Source organism: Hyla sarda, chromosome 1 (assembly GCF_029499605.1).
Source record: "Hyla sarda isolate aHylSar1 chromosome 1, aHylSar1.hap1, whole genome shotgun sequence".
Taxonomy (NCBI): domain Eukaryota; kingdom Metazoa; phylum Chordata; class Amphibia; order Anura; family Hylidae; genus Hyla; species Hyla sarda.
In genome coordinates, this window is record NC_079189.1 from 99,525,142 (window position 1) to 99,532,814 (window position 7,673).

Consider the following 7,673-nt stretch of genomic DNA (forward strand, 5'->3'; position numbering starts at 1 on the left):
CGCCTTTCGGAAAAACGCATGTCAATGCGGGTGGCCAGATGAATAAGTTCATGCAGGTTAGCAGGAATTTCTCGTGCGGCCAGAACATCTTTAATGTTGCTGGATAGGCCTTTTTTAAAGGTCGCGCAGAGGGCCTCATTATTCCAGGATAATTCAGAGGCAAGAGCACGGAATTGGATGGCGTACTGGCCAACAGAAGAATTACCCTGGACCAGGTTCAGCAGGGCAGTCTCAGCAGAAGAGGCTCGGGCAGGTTCCTCAAAGACACTTCGAATCTCCGTGAAGAAGGAATGTACAGAGGCAGTGACGGGGTCATTGCGGTCCCAGAGCGGTGTGGCCCATGACAGAGCTTTCCCAGACAGAAGGCTGACTACGAAAGCCACCTTAGACCTTTCAGTAGGAAACTGGTCCGACATCATCTCCAAGTGCAGGGAACATTGCGAAAGAAAGCCACGGCAAAACTTAGAGTCCCCATCAAATTTATCCGGCAAGGATAATCGTAGGCCAGAAGCGGCCACTCGCTGCGGAGGAGGTGCAGGAGATGGCGGAGGAGATGATTGCTGAAGCTGTGGTAGTAGCTGCTGTAGCATCACGGTCAGTTGAGACAGCTGGTGGCCTTGTTGCGCTATCTGTTGCGACTGCTGGGTGGCCACCGTGGTGACGTCGGCGACAACTGGCAGTGGGACTTCAGCGGGATCCATGGCCGGATCTACTGTCACGATGCCGGCTGGCAGGAGGTGGATCCTCTGTGCCAGAGAGGGATTGGCGTGGACCGTGCTGGTGGACCGGTTATAAGTTGCTACTGGTATTCACCAGAGCCCGCCGCAAAGCGGGATGGTCTTGCAGCGGCGGTAGCAACCAGGTCGTATCCACCAGCAACGGCTCAACCTCTCTGACTGCTGAAGATAGGCGCGGTACAAGGGAGTAGACAAGAGCAAGGTCGGACGTAGCAGAAGGTCGGGGCAGGCAGCAAGGATCGTAGTCAGGGGCAACGGCAGGAGGTCTGGAACACAGGCTAGGAACACACATGGAAACGCTTTCACTGGCACAATGGCAACAAGATCCGGCGAGGGAGTGCAGGGGAAGTGAGGTATAAATAGGGAGTGCACAGGTGAACACACTAATTAAGCCAACTGCGCCAATCAGTGGCGCAGTGGCCCTTTAAATTGCAGAGACCCGGCGCGCGCGCGCCCTAAGGAGCGGGGCCGCGCGCGCCGGGACAAGACCGACGGAGAGCGAGTCAGGTACGGGAGCCGGGACGCGCATCGCGAGCGGGCGCCTCCCGCATCGCGAATCGCATCCCGGCTGGGAGAGGTATCGCAGCGCACCCGGTCAGCAGGTCTGACCGGGGCGCTGCAATTGCGAGGATGTTGCGAGCGCTCCGGGGAGGAGCGGGGACCCGGAGCGCTCGGCGTAACAACATTATGGTGCTTCCTAACAGGATAACATTTATACATATAAGAATAGATCTTTATAAAATTAGTGCAAGGATTTTTTAGATAAAAGTACAGCATTTTTATGAATGCATGTTCTATCTGTTCTATCTTCTCCTAGTAAAGCTGGATGTTAATCAGCATAGCTGTCACTATGTGTGTCATTCATCTTTCAAAGACTCCTGAATGTCTGATCAACTTCTTTGTCATTCAGGAGTCCGAGAAAGCTTTGACTATTTCGGCATGATGGGAGTTGTAGTTTAGTAACAACTGAAGCTGCAATGTTTGTAAATAGCTGTGTTAGAGCAGTGTTGCCTCCAGCTGTTGTAAAACTACAGCTCGCAGCATGTCCACACATCCTTTATCTGTAGTTTTGCATACACTCAATAGAAATCTCCTATACTGGATACCGATATGCTTTACGGCCAGTATCCAGTATGCTGTAAAATCTAGACTAATCTGTCTGGCTAAAAGACAGACGACCCCTAGTCACGGCTATTTTGAGCTTGAATTTCAGGTGAAAAATTAAAAAATATTTTAACAGGTGTATATTGTGAAATGTCATATTATAATGAGTCCTGCAATATATGAAAAGTTTTTAACAATAACAGTGCCTCTTTAAGATAATGTATTATATTATTGCAGATAAGGTTTATTGTGGAGAATCATCTAAACCTGTGCATAAGAAATGTTTGCCAGTTGCCCATAGCATCCAATTTTTAATATTTAAAAAGGCCTCTGAAAAGTAAAAGAAGCAATCTGATTTTTCTGAATGTATAAAATGCATTTTTAATACCTAAATATTTGCCAATTCCATGTAACATCCAACAAAACTGTTCCTGTATAAGTTAACTTTTTGTCAATACATATAATTTTATTAGCCATTTCACAAATAGTGGCTGCAATACTGATAAGCAATTTTTTTTTTTTGCAATGTTATAGCATTCACAAATTGAGCTGTTATCTTTCATGACACAAATAATGAACAGAAATATACAGGGTGTTGGTGACTACAAAATAAGTTGATGAATCAAGACCATTCTTAAATCAGTCTTTGGTTAGGATGTGAATGACAAGAGGTTATTCTGGCCATTTTCATAATTTTAGTCAAACACTCACTTGTTGGATAGGCTGAGAGGACTTTAGCTTTTTAAGTTATCACTTAAGTTGATGGGAGGGATAATCAAAAACTGTCTAAGGGCAGGGTCTAAAGAAAAACTGTCTTTGTTGCCTATAGCAATCAATCACACACTGCTCATGTAAAATAAAGGCTGAGCTGCTATGGGCAATACAGTTTTTCTTCAGACAAATGGGTAAATCAGGGCCACAGTCTTTGACACCCAGTGAGTGTTATGAACACTAAGCTTTTTGAGAGTTCTGATAACATTTTGTGATGTTGTGCTTTTACAATAAAGTTCAATACGTAGCTAAACTTAAAGGGGAACTCTGCTCATAGACATCTTATCCCCTTAACCCCTATCCCAGTGGTCGGACCCCCCGTGATCTCCTGCACGGCACCCCAGTAATCCACATGCACAGAGCGATCTTGAAAGCTTAATGCCAGATTACTAGCGACCACAGCCCGAAGCTGTAGCCGTCATGCCCCCTCCATATATCTCTGTAGGAGATACAGAGATACACAAATGCTGTATCTCCATCTCTCCCATTGACTTGAATGGAGGGGACATCTTTTGGATAGGGGATAAGATGTCTAGCAACAGAGTACCCCTTTAACGAAAGGTAAGGGTGGACACATGTTGACTAAAAATCTCTTAAAATGATGTTGTTTTCTCTTTGGCTACTAAGCCGAAGATAATACTTTCTGTTTTGTAATATTGTTCTGTGAGCTCATTCTCCTCATTATCATTAAAGGCATAAATACATACTACGAATAGTGACACAGACAGAGGTGGCAGCAGAGAGCACTGTAATCAGACTCGAAAGAGCTACAGAACTTCCTCTGTAGTATACATCCATTCTCTTGAATTTGACTCACTCATGTACATACTGCTTTCTTAAAGGGGTACTCTGGGGAACCCATAGCCCATCCTTTCCCTCTCACCAACCTATTTACTTGTCTAAATATCATTCTTTAACTATATAGAGCAGTTTCCCTCTTTCAGATGTCACTTACATGCAAGGAGTGAAAGGAAGACATCATATTCAGATCCTGCTTCTCTTTGTGTGAACCCCTCACTGAGACCTAACCCCCACCCTCCTACAAGACAAACACTACAGGCACCCCTTTCTGGCTTCACAGGCACACCTCCCCTTCCACTCCCTCTCCCTTGTGAGGATCTTGTGGCAGAGAAGCCCAGTGAAAATTCTCAGTCACAACTCAGCACATAACGCTGCTCTTTCCCTGCTGTAGATCTAATCACTGAAAATCATTCAGAAAATATCAGGATTAATTGCTGGGGTGAAGGATAGTTTAAAAGATAAGACATGTAGTGTGTTCTGCTGACTGTTTACAACAACACAGCATGCACACCGATAGTGAAAGCAATTGGCTGGCAGCCATTACACATAGCTGTACTGACTTCTGGGAGTTGTAGTCTGGGCTGCAAGCAAGGAAAAACAATATTAAAGGGGAGACGGCCACCACTCCCCCTCCCATAGGCTTGCATTGAGGGGCGGAGCCATGATGTCACAATACTCCAGCCTCTGTGTCGTGAGTCATCACACACGGAGCAAACTTAGCTCTGTGCAGTGATGAGTTGGGGGGCTGCAAGAGAGATTGTGGGGGTCCCCAGCAGCAGGGCCCCCATGATCAGACATCTTATTCCCTATGCTTTGGATAGGGGATACGTTGCTTAGGGCGAAGTATCCCTTTAGGAGACAAAGGGGGCCGCAAGAGCTACCAAAACCACATGGATAACTACAAGGGATACAGAACAGGTAATTCTGGTGGCTTTGGGGCATTTTTTTTTAACTTCCCTGGAGCACCCCTTAAATTTGAGTAAACTGTTCTGAACATGCATATTTACTGTGTTAAATGCATATGTACAGATACAGATGACTCTCATGTTTGCTTACAATTTGCCTTTCTTCTGTTTGGTTAATTCATTTCTTCAGAAGTCTTAACAAATGTAAATGTGAAATAATATTTGGCTCAGCGTGATGTCTCACATTCATGACTGTTCATTTCTCCATTTATATACATAACAAAAAAGTCTTTTTACTCTGGAAAAATAATTCAGTTCTCAATAGCATAAATTGCATTTCATGAAGAAGAAATTTGCTAAGCAGTCCAAGCCTCATAGAAAATATCAAAACACATTTTTTTCATTTTACTGTTAGAAGTAGATTAAGTGGTTCCTTTCTGTAACCCCTTAACCTCTTGGGGACGCAGGGTATACATGTATGTCCTGCATCCCCAATCCTTAAGGACGCAGGGTGTACCTGAATGTTCTGGTCCCATTTACCGGGTTTAAACCATTCTTACCAGCGGAGAACGGGTTAAACTTGGTGGGTCCCGGTTGCTATGGCAGCCAGGACGCATTAACCCTTTAGACACCGCTATCAAAGTTGATTGCGGCATCTAAAGTGAAAGTATCCTGGCAGCTCAGCGGAGCTGATCGGGACTATCGCGACAAAGTTGCGATGTCCCGGTCAGCTTATCGGACGACAGGAGGGTGCTTACCTGCCTCTCCGTCATCCGATCGGTGATCTACTGCTCCGTGCCTGATCAGCAGGCAGGAGCAGCAGAGCACTGGCAACACTGATGAATGCTATGCTCTGACATAGCATTGTTCAGTGTATGCCATCAGAAGATTGCATGTTGTAGCCCCCTATGGGGGCCAAAAAAAAAAGTGTAAAAAAAAAAGTTAATAAAAGTTCATTAACCCCTTCCCTGTGAAAAGTTAAAATAACCCCCCTTTTGCCATTTTTTTAAAGAGTACCTTTCTTCAAAAAAAATGTGATATGTTAGAGCTGATTGTATATAGAACAACTTCGTAGTTGGATTTAATGGAGAAAAAAAATGCTTCCTTTTATGTGTATTTTCATTTTGAAAATGTGGCCACTAGGGGTCCCTGGCCGCAAATTTTTTCATTGATTTCGGACTCACATAGGCCTTAGTCTGAAATCGCAGCACTGGCTTTTTAAGGCTCTTAAACAGGGGGGGGGGGGGGGGAACATAGTCTGAATTAGTTTAGAAAGGTTTATTAAGTGACAATTACTCTTTAAATAAAATAATGCAATAAAGAATAAAAATAATTTTATGTGGTATTGCGTAAATGTCTGAACTATTGAAATATAAGGTTAGCTTAACCCCACAGTCGATGGTGTACACGTAAAAAAATACCATAATAAGTCCAAAAGTTTGCATTTTTGGTCACTTCATATACATAACAATATTAATAAAAAGGGATCAAAAAGACCCATCAAAACAAAAATGGTACAGATAAAAACTACAGATGATGGCGCAAAAAAAATAGCCCTCATACCATCCTGTACACAGACAAAATAAAAAAGTTGTAGGGGTCATAAGCTGTTGATTTTAAACATTCTAATTTTGGTGCATGTAGTTTAATTTTTTTAAGTATTAAAATAAAATAAAACCTACATAAATTGGGTATCCTTGTAACCGCATGGACTTACAGAATAAAGACAAAAGGTGTCATTTTTACCGAAAAGTACACTGTGTAGAAACGGAAGCCCCCAAAAGTTAAAATTTTATAAATTTTTTTCACCCCATGAATAAATTGTTTTGCTTGTTTCGCCGCAGGTTATATTATAAAATAAGAAATTTTATTACAAAGTAAAATTGGTGACGCAAAAAAAAAGCTCTTATATAGGTCTGTAGGTGAAAAATTGAAAGTGTTATGACTTTTAGAAAGGAAGAAGGAAAAAACAAAAATGCAAAAACGAAAGTTTGCCGAGTCCTTAAGTGGAAAATGGGGTACTCCGGTGAAAATTAAAATTTTCATTTTAACGGACCACTGTTTCAAAAAACTGTCTGACACCTGTGGGGCGTAAATGCTCACTGCACCCCTTATTACATTACATGAGGGGTGTAGTTTCCAAAATGGGGTCACATGTGGGGGGGGGGATCCATTGTTCCTGCTCTATGGGGGCTTTGTAAACACACGTGGCATTCAATTCCGGACAAATTTTCTCTTCAAAATCCCATTGGTGCTCCTTCTCTTCTGAGCATTGTAGTGCACCAGCAGAGCACTTTACATCCACATATGGGGTATTTATATACTCAGAAGAAATTGGGTTACAATGTTTGGGGGGCTTTTTTCCTATTTTTTCTTGTGAAAATGAAAAATTTTGGGTAACACCAGCATTTTAGTGATTTTTTTTTTCATTTTCCCATCCAAATTTAATGAAAATTCATCAAACACCTGTGGGGTGTTAAGGCGCACTATACACCTTGTTACGTTCTGTGAGGGGTGTAGTTTCCAAAATGGGGTCACATGTCAGTATTTATTTTTTTGCGTTTATGTCAGAACCGCTGTAAAATCAGCCACCCCTGTGCAAATCACCAAATTAGGTCTCAAATGTACATGGTGCGCTCTCACTCCTGAGCCTTGTTGTGCACCCGCAGAGCATTTTACGCCCACATCTGGGGTATTTCCGTACTCAGGAGAAATTGCGTTACAAATTTTGGGGGTCTTTTTTTCCTTTTAACACTTGTGAAAAGAAAAAGTATGGGGCAACACCAGCATGTCAGTGTAATTTTTATTTTTATTTTGTTACACTAACAGGCTGGTGTAGCTCCCAACTTTTCCTTTTCATAAGGGGTAAAAGGAGAAAAAAAATAAAAAATTGTAGTGCAATTTCTCCCGAGTATGGAAATACCCCATAAGTGGCCCTAAACTGAAATACGACAGGGCTCCGAAATGAGAGAGCGCCATGCGCATTTGAGGACTAAATTTCGGATTGCATAGGGGTGGACATAGGGGTATTCTACGCCAGTGATTCCCAAACAGGGTGTCTCCAGCTGTTGCTAAACTCCCAGCATGCCTGGACAGTCAGTGGATGTCCGGAAATGCTGGGAGTTTGTTGTTTTGCAACAGCTGGAGGCTCAGTTTTGGAAACACTGCCGTACAAGAAGTTTTTCATTTTTATTGGGGGGCCAGTGTAAGGGGGTGTATATGTAGTGTTTTACCCTTTATTATGTGTTCGTGTAGTGTAGTGTATTTAGGGTACATTCACACTGGCAGAGGTTTACAGTGAGCTTCCCACTAGAAATTTGCGCTGCGGCAAAAAATTTGCAGTAGCTCATACTTG

The 7,673-nt window shown here is 43.0% G+C and overlaps 1 protein-coding gene across 4 annotated transcripts in view; it reads right to left on the reverse strand.

Moving 5' to 3' along the window:
- The window catches only part of SGCZ (sarcoglycan zeta), a 1,079,134-nt gene that overhangs the window by 978,034 nt on the left and 93,427 nt on the right, over positions 1-7,673 (reverse strand). The window lies entirely within an intron of this gene.